Source organism: Callithrix jacchus, chromosome 1 (assembly GCF_049354715.1).
Source record: "Callithrix jacchus isolate 240 chromosome 1, calJac240_pri, whole genome shotgun sequence".
In the NCBI taxonomy this organism is placed as follows: domain Eukaryota; kingdom Metazoa; phylum Chordata; class Mammalia; order Primates; family Cebidae; genus Callithrix; species Callithrix jacchus.
This window is the reverse complement of record NC_133502.1, coordinates 38,385,853-38,407,349: the sequence shown is the minus strand read 5'-3', so window position 1 is coordinate 38,407,349 and position 21,497 is coordinate 38,385,853. Positions and strand designations below refer to the sequence as shown.

General features: G+C 39.6%; 1 long non-coding RNA gene across 1 annotated transcript in view; it reads right to left on the bottom strand.

The window, feature by feature from the left end:
- Nucleotides 1–6,783: 6,783 nt before the first annotated feature.
- LOC144578452 (uncharacterized) overlaps nt 6,784–21,497 on the bottom strand; it is an 83,745-nt gene continuing 69,031 nt past the window's right edge. Inside the window, exons 3-4 of the long non-coding RNA XR_013524284.1 lie at nt 11,372–11,489; nt 6,784–6,918 (exon numbers count right to left, since the gene is read on the bottom strand). This is a non-coding gene — a long non-coding RNA (uncharacterized LOC144578452). The remainder of the gene's footprint in view (nt 6,919–11,371; nt 11,490–21,497) is intronic.

Here is a 21,497-nt window from a genome sequence, read left to right as displayed (position 1 = left end):
GACAATGGATGCATTGATGGTCATGACTCCTTTTCAAGTCTGTCTTTGTACTTTCCTGAATAAGAGACAGTGTGCCTGCAAGTAACCTGTCCTTTGATCCTAAAGTGGAGGATACTGACATCTCTTGACCTATATTCTCATCTCATTTCCATCTTCTCCCCACCTACTGCCTTCTTTTCGAACCAGCTTCCCCTCCCACTCCCCACAGTAATTCCTCTTGTCCAAAGTTTCCATTACCATGATTTCAGTTACCCTTGGTCAGCTTTGGTTTGAAAATATTACATGGAAAGTTCCAAAAATAACTAATTCATAAATTCAAAATTGTACACCATTCAGAGTAGCGTGATAAAATCCCCCAGTGTCCTGTTTTGTCTAGCCCTGAACATGAATCCTCCCTTTGTCCAGGGTATCCACACTTCTACACTCCCCAGCCGTCTCAGCTATCAGATCAACTGTCTTAGTATCACCCTGACACAGTGCTGTGTTCAAGTAACACTCAGTTTACTTAAGAAATGGCCACAAAATACAAGAGTAGTGATGCTGGCAATTTAGATATGCCAAAGAGAAGCCATAAAATGTTTCCTTTAAGTGAAAAGGTAGAAGTTCTCAATTTAATAAGAAAAACAAAATCACATGCCAAGGTTGCTAAGATTTATGATAAGAACGTAGACACTGTGAAATTATGAAAGAAAAAGAAATTTGTGCGAGTTTTGCTGTCACACCTCAAAACACAAAATGTATGGCCCAGAGTGCATAAGTGTGTAGTTAAAATGGAAAAGGCATTAAACTTGCGGGTGAAAGATGTGAACAGAAACATGTTCCAATGGACAGCAATAGGTTCAGTACTACCCACGGTTTCAGCAACCCACTGGGGGTCTTAGAATATATACCCTTGGTATGAAGGGAGACTACTGTATTCTGCACAGCAAAGACTTAAGGAAAGGAATGAGGAACATGAAGAGAAATACGAAGTTAAAACAGGAGGAAGAACTGTGGGGAAATGAAGTGACTCTGAAGATTGAATGGATTTAATATATGTGAAAATGATCTGTACATTGTAAAACACCATTCAGGTGTCAGAATCATTATTTTCCACCACTTATCATGGTGCTTGATAACTCTTCCCAATAAATATTGAATGAATAAATGAATGGCAGAAACATCAAAATGAACACTGTGAGGAGAGGCAGAATCAGAAATTGGCCTGAATAAATGTTTATTCCATTTATCATCCTCCTAATATGTGTGAATCTTTTCTCTATGTAGGCTTTAAAAATCATTGACTTTTTGCATTCAGAATGAAAAAATAATTGAATACAGAGATTAAGTGAATAACATTAAGCTTAAGTAAATCAGGAGGCAAAATGATCTTAATAAAGATTTGGTAAAAGACGTGCCAATATCTAACCTGAAGAAAAGAGAACAAATGGTATATGAGGGACTCTGCCAAAATACGAGGTCTAAATCCCAGTTAACTCGGGCAGGAGAGGAGACTGAGGCAGGAGAATTGCTTGACCTGGGAGGCAGAGGTTGTAGTGAGCCAAGGTCCCACCACTGCAGTCTAGTCTGGGCAACAGAGCAAGACTCTGTCTCAGAAGAAAAAACAAATACTAGATCTAGAAGGTAAAAAAATATCCCAACATTGTAGGATTCTCTCTAGAGTATGATTTTTATGCTTTATAGAAACAAAGAAACAATAGTTGACAATGTTGAAATTTGTATTTCTATATCCTTAAAATGGTGTTTGGAGCTTATCAAGGAAACAAAAAATAATACTACAAACATGCATAGAGTACTTACTATGAGCCAGCCCTGTTCATAGAACTATACACGTATGAGCTCATTTAATCCTAACAATAACTTTATGAGGTTGGTGCTATTACTCAAGTTTTAGATGAGAAACTGAGGCACAGTGAAGTTAACTGATTTTCCCAGGATCATACAGCAAATAGGTGATGGAGCTGGGATTTGAACCCAGGCAGTCTAGCCTTGGAATCTGTGCTTTTAAACACTGCATTTTAAATCCCCTCTCCTCTAGGAGTGCTTTACATGTATTAAGACATAGGTAATATTATTTTCCCCCTTTACAGATGAGAAACTCAAGGCAAAGAGAAATAAAGTAACTTGATCAAGATAACACAGCTATTTATCTCTGTGGGGGGCGGGGGGCGGGGGGCGGGGGGACACCGAAATGCTACTCAAAAGTCTATGTGCTTATATTCTGCAGTACTGGTAACCAGAAACTCAAAATAGCTACTTTGTAAGAACTAGGGTTAAGAAAGAGTCAAGTCCTTCGCTCTCATTTCTTCTTTCTGCCTTCTTTTTTCTTTCCAACCTATTTTAGGTTCACAGGTACATGTGCAAGTTTGTTACACAGGTAAATTGCATGTTGCAGGAGTTTGTTACACAGATTATTTCATCACCCAGGTAATAAGCATAATATCCGATAGGTAGTTTTTGGGTCCTCACCTTCCTCCCAACCTCCACCCTCAAGTAGGTTCTGATGTCTATTCACTTCCTTGTGTCCGTGTGTACTCCTACCTTGGGTAAGAATCTCTATTGGAGCCCATGGATAGAACTGACACACTATTGTCCTAATCTTTCCCTAATTCAGTCCTGTACACAAAATAAAAAAGATTCTATTTCTGGCTGTCTAAAATATCATTATGGTTTGCAAAGCACCAAGTTCCTAGCATGTTCATTTGGTTTTATTCTGATCTCATTAACTCTTGACAAGGATAAAGTGTGTCCCTGGAAACTGCTGAGATTTAGGTTCCAGTTTTCCCAAAGTGAGCAGTATCCACTAGTCTTCTGGGGCTCATAAAATTGAACAAGTGCATTCTACTGGTGGCTTCGCATATCAAACTGAACACAAAATAGCTGGCCCTCATCACTCGAGTGATTCTGGAATTTCTGACCAAGGCTAATTATTAACAACACTGATGTTTTATAAGAATTTGAAAGTCTTGGTTTCAAATCATGATATTAAATTTAGAGATGAACTATACATAATTTGTCATGTTCTAGTGTTTTGCTATTTTGAGTGTTTAGTATTGTCAGGTTCACTTAATTAATTACTGTTTTATGAGGCGTTACCCAACCTGTGTTACAAATGAAGAAAGAAACTCAAAAAGGTTATGTGACTTACAGCTCCTCTTAGGTAGCTGGGATGCGGTGCTGGGATGCACATGCATGCTTCCTGACTTCACATTCCAGGCTCTTTAAACTCTTCAGCAGCCATATCAACTCCAGTTAACAGCCAAATGAAGGCTGTCATTCAAAATAATCACCTTGAGAGGGATGCTGGAATCACTCACCATTTTTGGCACAATTGTTTGGAAATTTTCTTCAAAGCCAATTTACACAAGAGCATCATTCTATTATTTTATACTTATGTCAAAGTTGTAGTTGAAATCTTTTTCTAGGGCTCTAAAACAGGGCACCTCACTGCAGGACAGACCCATATGCCTGAAAATAAATTAGGACAAAGCCAGTTTTCATGAGTGAAGCTAAGGTGATGATCATCAGGTATTCACCTTTTGACACTGGGTTTTAAAGATCTCATCCCTGGAGTTTTCTAATATGCTGAATAGCATTGAGTTTAGGTTACTTAGAAAGAGGGGCTGATTCAACTGCAGAGATTTTAATATGTGGTTCCAGAAAGTCTGCATATTTTATTGTGAGGTTTGGACAAGAAGCCAAGCCACTGGCTAGACTGTAATGGTTGACTTCTTATGTAATTGTAAGATCATTTATTTGATATAATTGGGGGGGGAACATTTCCCCAATTTGCTTTCCAGTTACTAAATAAATATGCATAATATTTCACAGTAAGAAAATTGCCTCAAAACACGCTAAACTTTAAATTTACAATACTTCATATAATTTACTTTTTAAAAACACTTTTCCTGCAGAAAATATAGATAGGAAAATCATATACTTTTGAGTTTGATGAACCTATATCCTTCTCCTGGTTTTATTTAGAATCAAAGTTATTGGCCATAGTTATTTAAATATTCCAAACTTCAGAATGGAGCAGATGCTGGAGCAAAATGAAACAAAAACACCTACCTCATTGGACTCTTGTGAGATTAAATGAGATGAAACAAAGCATTTCATTCACAATGTCTGGAACATAATGGATACACCATGCATGTAGGTTTCTGCTCCCATCCTCCATTCCCCCGTTGCCATTGCACTTCTACAATTCAGAGTTCCTTGTTGAGTTTCTTACCTCATTCTTCAATTCATTTTATTACTCTCTCTTAGATGATGTCTCTTTAATAGTAACTAAAATGGACAGGGTAAATGGCACTTCCTCAGCAATTCCCCATTTCTTCCCAGGAGTCAGTCCCACCTAACACAAATTTACTCTCTCGTTGCAAATTTTAGTCAAAATCTAGACAACTGGGAACTCTTAATTTCAGGGCTTATTTCTCAACCTAGACTTTGCAACTCAAGGGACACTGGCATGGTTTTATCTCTGTAACTAAAAGTTAAGCTATTGGCAACATCTAGGAGGTAAAGCCTGGGTAGGGGTGAGCAGAAGTGTTCAAAGGGGGCTTTAAAAACTTCAGGAATCCCTAAAATCCAAAAACAATGACTTCTTCTCTGTGCCAAACCCAGGGACTTAAGCCATAAAATGTTGAGGAACCGAGCCTAAAGAGGGTAAGAGCACCATCCCAAACAACAGCTATAGTGTTTCCCTCAGCTTCAGCTATAGTTGCTCCACCACAGGAAGAACACATGTGCACACTGCAAAGGAAACAGAAGTTTTGCATGGTTGCAACAGATCTTACTGGAAGAAGTATCAACAGTGCAAGAGAAGCTTAGCTCCCCTTTAAATTACATTCAACATCCCTTCGACTATTTATAAAGCACCTGCTATGTTCCTGATCTTGCCAGAAGTCACGGATAGTTCCACAGGTCCTTGGCCCATGAGAACCTGTACAATACCAAAGGGAATGAGTAGCAAAATAGCAGAGACATGCCACAGGTGAAGATCATAGGGTGAGAAGTTACCTTCCTGCATGAGTCAGGGGTTTCTAAAGAAACAGAAAAGACACTATACACAACTGAACTCAAGTAAGTCAGGTCAAACAAAACACTTTTTCAGCATTGCTAATATCTCAGCGTTGTGTTAATAGTGGACATAAGTATATTATATTTTGGCAAGGTATCTGACAGCTCATTCATGATCTTTTTCGACAAGATAGAGAAATGTGGGCTGGACAATAGTATCGATTAGATGGTTGATAAAAACAGACATATTCAAAGATCATTGATGAATGAAACAATGCATAACAAGAGAAAGTAAGGAGCAAGATTCTCTTTTAGCTTTTTTCCATCAAATTTTTATTTTATCAATAAATTGAACATGTAGGAATTATGCTAATAAAATATATAGTTATACAGAGCTTAGGGAGCTAACCAAACAAATATGGAATAAACATTCCAAATTATCCACATAGGTTTCAGCAAGAAAGAGAAGCAAACAAGAGAGGATGTAATAAGGATAAATGTAAAGACTTGCAGTTGCTTATGACGCAGTTTAGCAGCAGTTTACATGAAAAGTGACCTCCGAGTCTGCATCTACTGCAAGTTCAAGAAGCCAATACAGGGGCATGACTGTAACATGCACAGGCACAAACACCAAATACAATTGCTTTTCAACACTGGAAAGAACCTTAGAAATTATTTCAGTCAAACCTTTCCTCTTACAGATCAAAGCTAAGGATGTGATGGTAGAAAAACAATAACTGAGAGTAAAACTACACCTGGCATTTACATATGTTTAAGTCTAGGCATCACGATCTTAAGAGTTATCTTAATGGGCAACAGTGTATTTGATGGAGTATAAGCAAGCTTGTGAAGAATCCAAAAACAATGTAATAGCAAGATTTTCTTAATTTTAGAGAGTATTACTGGAGGCAGTGTGGCAGCTTCTCTCAGTCTGTTCACCTTGCTGTAACAAAACACCATAAACTGGGTGGCTTATAAACAACAGGAAGGTGTGTCTCACAGTTCTCATGGCTGAGAAAGTCCAAAATCAAATCATCAGGGGATTAGGTGTCTAGTGAGGGTCTATTTCCTGGTTTGTAGATAGCTCCTTCTCTCCATGTCCACATAGTGGAAGAGGCAAACAAGCTCCCTCAGGCCTCTTTTATTAGGTCACTAATCCCATTCATGAGAACCTGATCGCCTCCCAAGACTACCTCTTAATGCCATCATATTGGGGATTTGGTTTCAACATAGGAATTTGAAGGAAACACAAATATTTAGACCATAGCACAGCTGTATTGCTTCTGACACCAATGGACAAAACTAGTAGAAGTTAAAGAAAAACCTTTTGAGCAATAGAGTCACTCGTTTATAGGAAAGTTCACTTCAACAATGTATTAGTCTGTTTTCACACTGCTGATAAAGACATACACGAGATTGGCACTTTACAAAAGAAAGAATTTTATTGAACTTACAGTTTCACATGGATAGGGAGGCCTCACAATCATGGCACAAGGCAAGGAAGAGCAAGTCACATCTTACATGGATGGCACCAGGCAAAGAGAGAGCCTGTGCAGAGAAACTCCCATTTCTAAAACCATCAAATCTTGCGAGGCCCATTCACTACCACAAGAACAGCATGGGAAAGACCCACCCCCATGATTCAATTATCTCCCACTGGGTCTCTCCTACAATATGTGGGAATTATGGGAGCTATGAGATGAGATTTGGGTGGGGACACAGAGCCAAACCATATCATTCTTCCCCTGGCCCCTCCCAAATCTCATATCTTCACATTTCAAAACCAGTCATGCCTTCCCAATAGTCCTCCAAAGTCTCAGTTAATTTCAGCATTAACTCAAATGTTCACAGTTCAAAGTCTCATCCAAGACAAGGCAAGTCCCTTCCCCCATGAACCTGTAAAATCAAAAGCAAGTTAGTTACTTTTTAAATACAATGGAGTATAGGCAGTGAGTAAATACAGCCATTCCAAATGGGAGAAATTGGCCAAAACAAAAGGGCTACAGGGCCCATGCAAGTCTGAACTCTAGCAGGCCAGTCAAATTTTAAAGCTCCAAAATGATCTCCTTTGAATCCATGTCACACATCCAGGTCACACTGATGCAAGAGGTAGGTTCCCATAGTCTTGGGCAGCTCCACCCATGTGGCTTTGCAGGGCACAGCCTCCCTTCTGGCTGCTTTCACAGGCTGGCAATGAATGTCCGTGGCTTTTCCAGACACACAGTGCAAGCTGTCAGTGTACCAACCATTCTGGGTTCTGGAGGACAGTGGCCATCTCACAGCTCCACTAGGTAGTGCCCCAGTAGGGACTGTGTGGGAGCTCCTACCACACATTTCCCTTCTGCACTGCCCTAGCAGAGATTTTACATGAGATCCCACCCCTAGAGAAAACTTCCACCTGGGCATCCAGGCATTTCCATACATCTTCTGAAATCTAGGTAGAGGTTCCCAAACCCCAATTCTTGATTTCTGTGCATCTGCAGGCTCAACACCATGTGGAAGCTGCCAACGCTTAAGGCTTGCACCCTCTAAATCCACAGACTTAGCTCTATATTGGCCCCTTTTACCCATAACTGGAGTGGCTGGGATGAAGGGCAGCAAGTCTTGAGGTTGCATGCAGCACAGGAACCCTGGGCCTGCCCCACAAAACCACTTTTTCCCCCTAGGCCTCCAGACCTGTGATGGGAGGGGCTGCTGTGAAGACTTCTGACATGCCCTGGAGACATTTTCCCCATTGTCTTGTAGATTGACATTAAGTTCCTCGTTATTTATGCAAATTTCTGCAGCTGGCTAGAATTTCTCCTCAGAAAATGAGATTGTCTTCTATTGCATTGTTAGGTTGCAAATTTTCCAAGCATTTATGCTCTGCTTCCCTTATAAAACTGAATGCTTTTAACAGCACCAGGTCACCTCTTGAATGCTTTGCTGCTTATTAATTTCTCCTGCCAAGACAGCCCAAATCATCTTTCTCAAGTTCAAAGTTCCACAAATCTCTAGGGCAGAGGCAAAATGCTGCCAGTCTCTTTGCTAAAACATAACAAGAGCCACCTTTGCTGCAGCTCTCAAAAAGTTCCCCACTTCTATCTGAGACCATCTCAGCCTGGACCTTATTGTTCATATCACTAGCAGCATTTTTGTCAAAGCCATTCAACAGGTTTCTAGGAAGTTCCATACTTTCCCACATTTTCCTGTCTTCTTCTGAGCTCTCCAAACTTTCCAACTTCTGCCTGTTACCCGGTTCTAAAGTCACTTCCACACTTTCAAGTTATCTTTTCAGTAACACCCTACTCCTGGTACCAATTTACTGTATTAGTCCATTTTCATGCTGCTGATAAAGACATACATGAGACTGAGCAATTCACAAAAGAAGGAGTCTTATTGGATTTACAGTTCTATGTGCCTAATGAGGCCTCACAATCATGGCAGAAGGCAAGGAAGAGCAAGTCACATCTTACATTGACGGCAGCAGGCAAAGAAAGAGCTTGTGCAGAGAAACTCCTGTTTTTAAAACCATCAGGTCTCATGAGACCCACTTACTATCACAAGAACAGAATGGCAAAGACCCACCCCCATGATTCAGTCATCTCCCACTGGGTCCCTCCTACAACACATGGGAATTATGGGAGCCACAAGATGAGATTTGGGTGGGGTCAGAGAGCCAAACCATATCAAACAAGAACTGAGTTGACTTCACTACTGTAGATCTTAGCTATAATAGGCAACACAGAAGGGACTCATGATTTCAGCTGAGAAACTGCATTAGACAATCTCTACTTCCTTTCTAATGTAAGAGAACAATTTTCCTCACCAACTGCTTATGCAAAAATAGAGGGTTTTTCCCCCTAATCTTCTCTCCCAATTTCAAGGATCAAACTTGATTTACGAGCTCTCATGTTAGAGAACTTATATTCGTAACCAATAACTGTCCTGTATCTTCCCTATGTCTCAGGACCTGTGCCAAACAGATCAATCATGTCTGAGATCCTTGAATATCCAGTGATTAGCAGTTTTTTTAATGACATAATTTTTTCTTGTTGTTAAATATTTGGCTAAATGTAAAGACAATATTCATTTATTTCAATAAATTCAACCATACAAGTATAACCAGTGTACATTTACTAATATATCTACTTTTTTAAGTATGTTACAGTGCAAGTAAAGAATGTGTTAAATAATACAGCACCATTTCACATAATTTAAGCATTTAATTGCATGAATTAATTTTTAATGATATTGGTTTCTTGCCTATTTATTCTATCAAAACCTTGTATCATTTAGTTCTTATGATGGATAAAAACTGAAGCAGTCATTATGCATTTGGCAAAACTTATAGAACTGTACAATGCAGAGTGAATCCTAATGCAAAATATGGACTCTAGTTAATAACAATGGATTCATATTGGTTAATCAATCATAACAAATGTACCACACCAATGCAAGGTAGTAATAATAAAGGAAACTGCAGAGAAAACAAGAAAAGGATATAAAATTGCTATGCTATTTGTTCAATTTTTTGTAAACCTAAAACTGCCCTACGAAACAAAGTCTATTAATTTAAAAAAAAATAAAGCAAACAGATGTTCACAATCCCTCTAATTATTTACCCTTGAGCCATTCCCCAAAGGATTCTATTACCCTGCTTTCATAATTGTTTACAAATATCCTATCCATAGATATACAGAGATACTACAGATAGAAAGAGCTTTTGTTCATCTCAGGAACTGTCCAATTGTGAAATTGTCATAATCTAGAAGTTTCACTTTACCCTACCAAATTTAATATAAGACAAGATGCCCTTAATATACCACAGCACACGGGATCATTGTTCTGTGGTTAAGGATTTTATATATATTTGAATTATCTAATTCCTTTTCCATCATCCTTCTGATCCTTCTAGCTCTTTAAACTAGAAGTTCTACTGTCCCATCCTCAACTGCTCTACATATATTCAGGTATTCCCTTTTGGTCAGTGAAAGTAGCCATCTCCATTTGTTAAGCACCTCCCTCGCGTAATGCACTGTTAGGTGCTGGTGTACAGCTATGTCTAAGGCACACAAAGCTCCTATCCTCAGCAAAGGATGTAGGTATTAACCAAATTTTACAATTAGGAAAACAAGTCACAGTTTATCACATTCATAATCCACTTAACAAATATACATTGAATGAACCTGACTGATTAAGAAAATAACAGAGGCTCGGTTAAATTTTTCCTTTATACCACATAGGAAGAGTGCCAAGAAAAAAATAATACCATAAACAAAATAATGTAGGCATGTTCAATCTGCTTTAACTGAATATCTTTAAATTATTGGTATAATGAATTATTTGATGTTATAAGTTTCAAATAACTTGTAACCATCTTTAAATTTAAGAATAATTTTTTTTTAACTGACCAAATGATTATCCCTGAATGCTTCATTAGAGCACTGAAGAAAGGCCAAATATATATTAACATATGTTAGATCCTTAAAGGGTTCTGATCAAACGTCCAGATGTTTAGTCAAGAGAAGAAAAGTGCATGAACTCTCTGATTGTCCTATCAATAAGCAGGGTAAAGGAATAAAAATGCATCCCAAACAGGAAGACCGAAAGGCACATGGTTTTTCTCCAGCTATTTTTAGCTACTCAGGTGAAGCTAAAAGTTAGATCTCAGGTAGGGAGTTGAAGGGGTAGACAAGGGAATCATTAAAGTGATGGAATGAATCCAAGCTGTGCAAGGAGGAAAATGAGGGAATGAGTGAGTGGGGCTTTCTCAAAATAGCACTTAAAGACATAGATTACTCTTCAATATTATTTTCTCCACAAAGGAGGGGTCTAGGAAGCCAATAGAGAATATAATAGGATTTCTAACTAAGAGAGGATAATGAGAGGACCGTTTCCCACCACTAGCCTTAGCTGCTTCTATCTCACTACCACTTTAACCTCTTTTACTAACAATACACGTCTGCAGCTTAGAGTCCACTGTGACAGCAGAGCCTTTTCAGCTTCTCCTGGATTGATCAATATTCCTTTCACTTAACTTCTCTTTTGACCTTCAAAGGTAACCTTTATTGGTGACCTGTACTCTTGCTTGTTGCTAGATTTAATCATTATGTCAGGTCTATCTATTTCTGTCTGGCTGAAGACTAATTTCCTACTTCCAAAGTTAAGAAGCAGGTTCTTGTTTCTATTATCAGAATGGGTCCTTAAGAGGGAAACTAGACCAAACAGATGTGAGTAAAACAAAAACTAAGTTTTATTCCCACATTTTCCCTGACCCAGTTAGTATGAAAGGGAGTAGATCTCACCAATCACAACTGTGGCATGTGCTGATGGTCAAGATGAAAGCAGGCAACACCTGGCAACCCACCTGTCCCGAAGTCCTGCCCAATACTGTCACATCAAAAAGCCAAAACTTAGTCTTGTGGTCACATCCTGTTGCAATGGCATAACAAGGGCTGGCAGCTGGGAGCATTTTACCTGGAGGGCTAACAGACAATGGAGAGCAAAGTCATCAGCATGTTTGGCAACACATGTATTCAGACACTGAAACATTTTTGTCTACTTAGCCTCAAGGTGCATGAAAATTACCCAAAGATCCTTATATTCATATCTATTATTGCACCTAAATGAAAGATGAACCCATCAGCTGACTATGTCAGTTTTCTGCGTATATATATATGTTCAACGAGCTCTCTTTCTCACTGGCACCCCCTTTACTCTAAACTTTAAGCTTCTACAAAATACATACCATTTCATTTCCTTTCTGCATCTGAAATGCATGAGCTTACTCAAGAAAAGTTTGGTCAATGAATAAACAGATGAATGTCAGTGAGTGAACAATCAAACTGGATGGCTGAATCAAAGGGAAGAAGGGAATGAATGTGTTCTAAGCATCTAATTTGGTCTGTCAGCTGCTTTTAATTTTTAAATCAATTTATTTAACTTTTAGTTGTTTCTTGTCTCATATTTTTTAAACATTTGGAAAAGTTAAAAGTCTCAGTAATTTAGAATTGCTTTGTTAAAGTCAGATGCCTTAAGAAAATGAATAAATCTCCTCTCCAAAGGGACAGGTGGACGTAAATATGAAAGCGGTTTGTCTCTTTATCTTCAAAGATTTTTACTATGTCTTCACAAGCAGAGGATAGAGAAATGCTTCCAGGCAAGTTAAACAAACAGGGATCCTTATCTCTCAGCAGCCTACCCTCTATCTTAAACATTTTGCATGGGACTATAAACAGATTCCATACATTGCCTCTTTCATAGATGTGCACTGTATTAATACCATTGAGTGACTGGTAACACATAACTAATAATTTAGAATTTTAGATTTATTATCTCACACGTAATTTGAGAGGAAAATTCCAGAGGAAAATCACAGGCATATCAATGATTTTTAATCAGATTATGACCCTTCCTTAGATCAATAAGAAAGTAACAGCAACTGGGGTATTGATAATGTTTAGTTTTCTGACACATGGCATGGGGTGATACTATAGGAGGCAGATATATATTTCACTTTCTACAGTGTTAAGTGCTTTGCCAACCACTCTAAAAATACTGTATAATTATAATAATGAGTAAATACAGGAAATAAAGTCGTCTTACGTTTAAATGGTAGCCAGGAGATAAGGAACTAGGTTGATTTTGCATCCCCTTTGCTTTTGAGGCTACAGATTCAGCATGTGATGGAGGAAGAGTAGCACCTAGTGGTGAAATGCAGCAGCTACACTCACCAGGGAGCTGACGGGAAGTCTTCCAAGTATTTCATCCTCATTTTTTGAAACGTCATTTTGGGCATTTTAAATGCTGCATCTTTGATTCCTGAGCTATGTGTTTCTGTGTGTCTATTAAAGATTTGGAGTCAGATTTATGTGCTTGAATATTTCCAAATAAAAATGTATACATGGTCAATATATCCAGGAATTTGGGAAAAGATCCTAAACTTTTCAAACATGTCACAGGTAGTACTTGAAGTTTGCCTGGTAAAATGTATGGGTTAAAGCAGTATGTTTCTCAGATAGCCTGAGATGTCATTTAACAATTATGTACCTAAGTCTGCTAATACATATGAGCAAACGAGTGTTGGTTTCATAAATAAGAAGTCAGTACTTCACTTAGATTATTTCAAGAACTTGGAAGTACCTGTAAATAGCTATTCTGAAATTCCCTTTTCTTCAAGTGATAGATCCCATAAGTATAACACAGTGTTTTATACACTTGGACATGCAGTAAATAATTAAGCACTAAGAACTTTTATAGTGGAAACTAGTTTAAATTATATAGTTTAGTTGATGTTGATAGTGATAAGAAAAAACAATTTTTTTAAAAAACTGTGAATAACCTTTGGTGCATATTTCAACTCCTGAATTAAATGTAAATTCGAGTAAAATGTTATTCTCTTAGTGGGGGTGTAAATGAGTGTGTCATCTGTCCTCGAGGCTTTGATGTAAAAAGACAGAATTGTGAAATTCAAAATGCACCAATAATCGTCTTGTTTTTATTTTCCAGGCTCCTCTAGTCGCAGACATCCCCCCCACACACAGCCAGGCCAGGCCCAGGCCAATCACTACATCCCACCTTCTGGCTCTTGGGATGATTCCAAGGTTGCTCAATCAAAGTGCGGCTTCCAGAAATGCTGTCTTTACCAGAACTGGCAGGGAAGTCCCTTCTTTCCCCTTTGGTGAGCAGCAGTTAGGGGCAATACTCATTCTCTGCTGCAATAAGTTTGTAGTAACAAGGTCCCTAACTTCTGGTTCCTGCTGCTCTTTCTGAATATTCTCCCCACAAGCCTCCTTAAGAAAAAATCTACTTTGAGATATGTTTTTGCAGCCTAAAGAAGACTAACTCATACTGCATTTTTAAAGTAAGGCATAGCCCTGATCATGCTATAATATCACTCTGGTCAGAAAATCTTCATTGTTCTCCATTGCTTAAAAAATAATCCCCAAATTCTTTTTGGATGTGTTATTTGGCTCTAATCTCCCTTTGTAGCCTAATTTCACTGAACCTAGAGAAACCGAATTATTCTTTATTTCTTCAGAACACCCGTACTTTCCCTTACTCGTTCTGTCCTATAAAAATTATTTTCTGCCACCAGCCATGCCAGTTTCCATCTTCTGAAACTATATCCACTTTTCAAGATCAACCACAAATGATTCATCTTCCATAAATCCTTCTTCATTATGCCATGAATCAGTTAAGATTGGGTTCAGTTGACTATAGATGAAAACTGAAAATCACAACGGCTTAAAGAAGTGACAGATTTAATTCCTGCTTATATTAAAGAGGCTTGGGGGTAGGCATTCCTGGACTGTCACAGCGACACATGGATACAGATGTACTGGTTTTCTATGCTGCGTAACAACTTAGCACAAATCTACCAGCTCAGAAAACGATTTATTCTCTCACAGTTTCCATAGGTCAAGACTGCATATGGCTTAGTTAGGTGGTCTCACAAGGCTAAAATCAAGGTGTTTTGATGGACTGCATTCTCATCTGGAAACTAGGGAAGACTCTGCTTCCAGGATTTCTTGGGTTGCTGGCAGAATTTATTTTCTTGCAGCTGTAAAATTTATATGGTCTTGTTTCTTCAAAGGAAGCAACAGAAAAAAGGAGTCTCTGCTGCTAAGAGCCTCTGAATTCAGAGGTGTACTTCTCTTTTAAATGGCTCGCCTGATTAGCTCAGGCTTACCCAGGATAATTTCTCTTTTGATGAACTCAAAGTCAACTGCTTAGGGACCTTAATTACATCTGCAAAATCCTTTCACCTTTGCAAATAATGTAACATAATCATGGGAGTAATTTCTCATCTTTTTTGCCATATTCTATCAACTAGAAGCAAGTCATAGTTTCCATCCCACTCAAAAAAAGGGGCATTACACAAGATTGTGATTCAGTAGGGGGTCACCTTCATGTGTATCCACATGATCAGAGACCTGAGTCTTCTTCTCCTGCTTTACTCTATCACTAGCCTCCATCCTCAAGTTCCCCTCATGGTCCAAGAAGGCTTTTAGAGCCCTAACCATCACATTCACCTAACATGCTGCAGAAAGGAGGGAAAAAATAGGGCAAGAGATTATTCTTCCTAACTGGGTCAGCTGCTCGTAAGCAAACTTTGCAGAAGTTCCACACAACATGTTCACTAAATCTTTTCAGCCTCAGGTGCAGACAATAATGAGACATAGTACCTGTAGAGAAGTTATTAAGAAGTAATAAAACTAAAATTCAGTCTGCTTTTTGTTGTCACCACCTGCCAGCAATTCTCAATAATTCAATCATAAAATACAGTCATGTGTCAGTTAATGATGGTGATATGTTCTCACCTTCTTTCAAATATTCAGGTTCTTACCTCCTTTCAAATAAGCAGAAAAGTGAAACACACAAAGAAAACCATCCCAGAAATTCTTTTCTCAGAATTACACAAGTTGGAACTCCTTTATGGATCCTCTTAACAGATGGTTGCCAGGACCGAAAAACACATACTATCTCCCAAATCCAACAACAAAATATTTATGTAATGCATTACAACCCTCCCTATTCCACAAAAGTGTCATACCTTCATCAGATCTTTTTGTCTGAGCACTACGTGGCTCCCTTCTACTTCTGGGTCTGCTAAGGTACATCCATTTCAAAGTCCACACCACCGAGAAACTTCCAGGAGAGGCCCGAGAGATGGATATCATAGTATCTGCGTATAATTTTATATAATTCTGTTTTCCTCAAATTCCTCTCTCCAACTGGGAAAGAGTGAGCAGCAGAAACTACCTGTGCTCCCTGGACTGTCATTGGCCCCCCTCCCATCACTTCTTCCCTGCAGAGGAGGAATCAAGAAAGATGCAGGGACACTGGCGGTGACAAGGATGGGATCAGTACATGTGAATGTGCCTATATGCAATACTTAGTAATTTCATTGTATGAGAAAACATGGATAGTGTTTCACAATTAAGTAGTGTCTATATTTTAAATCTATATTCATCAAAATGGAATGATAGTTATTAAATAACTTTTTAACAAATGTTATTTGTTAATATTAATGAATCTTATTACTAAATGACATTCAATTAGTCATTTAAGTAACGCTTATCTAATAATATAATATGAATAATATATCTTGAATACATTTGAATAATGTATTAATTTAATTTTAAAATTAAGTATCCAATCTCCAATATGTTAAATATAAATCACTAAGTCAAATACAAATGAGAAAGGGTAAGGAGGAGGAGAGTGCATTCTGGAGTTCACATTTAAAATAGTGAGGACCATGAATGGTGGCTCCTGCCTGTAATCCCAGCACTTTGGGAGGCTGAGGTGGGTGGATCACCTGAGATCAGAAGTTCAAGACCAGCCTGACCAACGCAGTGAAACCCCGTCTCTACTAAAAATACAAAATTAGCTGGGCATGGTAGCCTGTAATCCCAGTTACTCGGGAGGCTGAGGCAGGAGAATCGCTTGAACCCAGGAGGCAGAGGTTGTGGTGACCCGAGACTGCACCATTGCCTCCAGCCTGGGCAACAAGAGCAAAACTCTACCTCAAAAAGAAAAAGAAAAGAAATCAGTGAGGATACAATATGGATATTAACTCCAGTCCTCACAGCCTTTCCCCACAATGGGAGGACAAGTTGCCTGCAAAGTCTCCTGGGCTTCTCACCCACTGCTGTGCCATGATCCACCATGGCTTGCCTAATTCCACCATTCATCAGCCCTTTCTACAGACCTGGCAAGAGAAGCCTGTACCTCTGCATATTTGCTGGGTGCTGGTTCTTTGTGTTGCTGACCCACCTCCAAGTTCTCTGGGCCAGGAGATACAGTCCAGATTGACCCCACAGAGAACAGCTAAGCCATGTGAAAGTAGACAAAGACCCTGGTGGCTCTGCTTCAGGGTTTCCCAGTTCCTTCCAGAATCTCTGAAAGTAGGTTGCTGTGTCATTCAAAAAGGTCACTGGGGTGCTCGGCAGATTCACACTTCCAGAGGCCCCTCAAGACTAAGTCTGTAAGCAAGTCTGGGGCAGAGATGCCCCTAGGACTACAGTTTCAGAAACTGACCTTTTAAAGAGCCGGAGTCTGAGAAAGCTGTAATACCATGGAGTCAAATCATGCTTTAATGGTGGGTTTAGGTCATTTGATATATAAAGCCAATTTTTAAAAAATGTAACACAGAAATAAGTGGGAAAGGCAAGAAGGAAAGCTTCAGAGGTCATCCAGGGAGGCTGGGGTGGGGATGTCCATGGATAAAACAGCCAGCAAAGTGCAGCTTCAGAAGGAAATGCAAGAGGCACACAGAATCAGAGGCTGCAGCTGCAAAGTGGACGTTAAAATGACTTACTCAACAAGAACAAGAAACCCTGAGGAAGAAAAATCAGTTTGGGAAAATTGTGACAATGGCCCCATGAAACCAAATGAAAGAGGAGCTCAAATAATAAACTATAGCCAAAAAAATTTAAACACACACAATTTTTTAATCTACTCTTCATCCCCCACCCCCTGCCCCCCTCACACACACACACACACACACACACACACACACACATACACATACACATTTTTCTACTTTGCTGCAGTAACCATCAAGGCCATCAGAGAGTTCTCCAAGTGGATGTTCTTTCTCCTTTAGGGAGCAAATTGTAAAATCAACATCTGACTGTCCCAGGCTAAGATGCTGAGTCAGCACTCAGTCCAGCTACAAACCTCCCTGATTTTCTCCCTAGTTCCATCTTCTTTCTGCTTCTCAGTTGGTAACCCCTCCTCTTTGTGTCCTATTTGCTATTCCCTTTCTTCTGTAACTACAGACTTTCCCTCTCTACTGGCTTCTTCTCTGGCTATAAATATATTCCATGTCTCCCTTATTCAAAAATTCCCTTTTTTATATGTTCACACCTATAAGCTCAGCACTTTGGAGGCCAAGGTGAGAGAATCACTTGAGGCCAAGAGTTGAAGACCAGCATGGGCAACATACCAAGACCCGTCTCTATTTCTTCTTTTTTTAAAGGTGGGGAGAGAGAGGGAGACCAAGAAATATCTTTAAGTGCCTCCACATCTCCCTCTACTACCTTTCACAAAGAACTCCCCAAATAATCACATGCAAATTGTCCCCTCCATGGTGTTACTCTGCTCCCTCTTCATTGCTGCAAACTAGCTCCTGCCCCGATAACTGTGCTGAAATGCTTTGACAAAGGTCTCCTCGTTGACAAATCCAATGTCTTCTTTTCAGCCCTCGGTTTCCCTCAAACTCTCTACTCTATTGATTATTCTGTGTTTTTGAAACTTTTTCTTCCTTTGGCTTCTGAAGAAACACTCATAATTCTGCTGTCTCACTTCTGTTCCTTCTCAGATGCTTCTGCTGGTTAAATGTTGGTATTCCCCAGGGCTCTGTATTCATGTGAGCCTATCCCTGGGGCTCAAACTGTGGTCTCCAAACCAGCAACATCCTCATTACCAAGGAACTTGTTAGAAATGCAATTTAAGAAATACAGAATAGCCGGTTAAATGTAAATTTCAGAAAAGCAATGGATATGTTTGACAATTTAAAAAATTAGGCCAGGTGTGGTGGCTCATGCCTGTAATCCCAGCACTTTGGGAGGGCAAGAGGGTGGATCACTTAGCCCAGGAGTTTAAGACCAGTTGGGTAACATGGCAAAATCCTGTCTCTACTTAAAAAAAAAAAAAAGTAGCTGAGCATAGTAGCACATGCCTGTGGTCCCAGCTACTTGGGAGGATCACCAGAGCCCAGGAGACAGAGGTTGCAGGGAGCCAAGATCACATCATTGCCCTCCAGCCTGGATAACAAAGTGAGACCCTGTCTCAAAAAAAAAAAAAAAAAAAAAAGATAAGTATGTCCCATGCAATATTTGGGACATACTTACTTTTTCAAAAAAAGTGTTATTAATCTGAAATTGAAATAATTGGGCATCTTTTATTTTTATTTGCTAAATCTGGCAACCCTAACTACAAATTACTAATCCCTTTCCCAGACCTAGGGAATCAAAATTCTAGGCATGTGGCCCATAATTTCTGTCGTAATAAGTCTTCCAGGTGATTCTAATTTCTCAAGTTCAAGGAGATATTCTACATCCCACCCTTGACTGCCTTCATCTGCTGCCATGACAAAACTTAACCAAAGTGGGGATGTTCCTGAACCACTGATTTGGGTGCTCCTGAATTTTATTTAACCATGTGCCCTACTTTTATGTGGAAAACCAGGAAGAATGTAATAACAAGATCAACAAGCTCTTGGCTTTAGAAAAATGTTTATGTCTTTGCGTGAAAGATTTAGAAAAAGATACAATGATGGAGAATCCATTTTTTTCTGTTCCTCCCTACCCACCCATGTAAAGCTTCTAATGTATCAGAGAATTTGGAAAAAAATAATTAGTCACTGCAAGCAGGCTTCCTGTACCCACTCCCATCCCCTCAATCTCCATAAGGGAAGATGGTAGAGGTGCCCCATATAATTCTGTGGCTCTTACAGTAAAGGAACCAGTGCCTCTAAATCTATCTGGAGAGTAGAAATGGAATTGGGCAGCTTCACAGAGAGTTCTCACCAACACCCAAAGGACAGGAGTATAGATAGGACTTTGAGAGCTAACAGGCTCAAAAGGGTCCCATAGTCAAGACAAGGAAGGCAGCCACAGTGTGGCCTGTGCAACAGAGGCCAGATGGATTATGGACACCTCCATGGGAGCCAGTCTGAAGGGCACGCAGTACCCATGATCAGCTGATGGCAGCACTAGATGCCCTCAGACAAGAGCCCATTCCCACCACATTGTGACTCTTGAGAGCTTCAGAACTTAAAGAAAATTTATTTGTGACAAATGATTTAGCTGACTTGGAAGAGATTAGATTAGGCTTCCTGCCCATGAGGCAGAATGATCCTCCCAATCAGTTACAGGATGTATCCTTAAGGGTAAACAAAGTCAACAGCTACAACACACCCTGAAGTCTTAGTTGCTGAAACCATGTTAATTTCTCACTCACACAAAGTTCAGTCAAGAATCAGCTGCCCTCCTCCTTCGCCTCTGGACACATGGCCTCCTCAGGCACAAAGGCAGGGTAAGAAAGGGAAGGAGGCCGCACACCCGTTCTTCACCCTGTTAACCCGGAAGAGACGCATGCTCCTAGGCCATTGGTCAAACCTAGTCACATGACCCCAATCTCACTAGAAAGAAGGCAGGAGGTATAGAACAACACTTGAATATTTGGTGTCTTAGCTTTGGCTGCTGTAACAAAATAGCATGAACTGGGTGGATCAAACAACAGAAATTTATTATCTCCCAAAGTCTCTACCATCACGTTGGGGTTTACAGCTTCAACACATAAATTATAAAGAGATACAAACACTCAGTTTCTAACATTTGGCAAGCATTGACTATCTCTGCCATAAAGGCAATCAACTAAAGTTGCTTCTATCACACATTCAAATTCAAGGTTGTCTCTGGGCTGATAAATCTCAAATCCCTATCTCCATCCCAGATCTGGACTCCTGATCCATATACCCACCTACCTCCAGGATATCTTCTCTTTCACATCCTAAAGATATTTAAACTTCATTTTTAAAAATTTCAACTTTCATTTGTATTTTTTATTTTCATTTCGATTTCATTTTTATTTCAATTTTTCATTTTTATTTTTTAGATTTGGAGGTACACGTACAGATTTGTTACATAGGTATATTGCATGATGCTGAGGTTTGGGTACAATTGATCCCATCATCCAGGCAGTTTAATACGTCTAAAGCTAAACCTATCCCAACGCTGTTCCTCCTCTTATATTTCTTATCTCTAGACACCCACAACAGAAACCTGGAATCACCCTCAATTATGCTCTCCTCACCCTTTACATTCTATCAGTCACCAAATTTAGTAGATTCTGCTTCCTAAATGCCCTGATACCTGTTTCTTCCTTCCATCTGCCTCCAGCCTTCTCAATCTTGGCATTAGTAACATTCTGGACCAGATAACTCTTTGCTGTGAGTTGTCTTTGCTGTGTATCGTAGGCTGTTTAGCAGCATTACTGACCTAGTAGATGCTAACATTGCCTTCACGAGTTGTGACAAACAAAATGTCTTCTGATATTGTCTAATGTCCCCTGGGGGACAAAACTGCAGGGCAGTAATTTTTAAACTCCAATTTAAAAATTACTGATCTGCGGCTGGGCACAGGGGCTCAAGCCTGTAATCCCAGCACTTTGGGAGGCCAAGGCGGGTGGATCACGAGGTCAAGGGATCGAGACCATCCTGGTCAAAATGGTGAAACCCTGTCTCTACTAAAGATACAAAAAATTAGCTGGGCATGGTGGCGCGTGTCTGTAATCCCAGCTACTCAGGAGGCTGAGGCAGGAGAATTGCCTGAACCCAGGAGGTGGAGGTTGCGGTGAGCCGAGATCGCGCCATTGCACTCCAGCCTGGGTAACAATAGCGAAACTCCGTCTCAAAAAAAAAAAAAAAAATTACTGATCTGCTACTGTTTAATTTTACATTCTTGTTGCTTCAGGCGTGG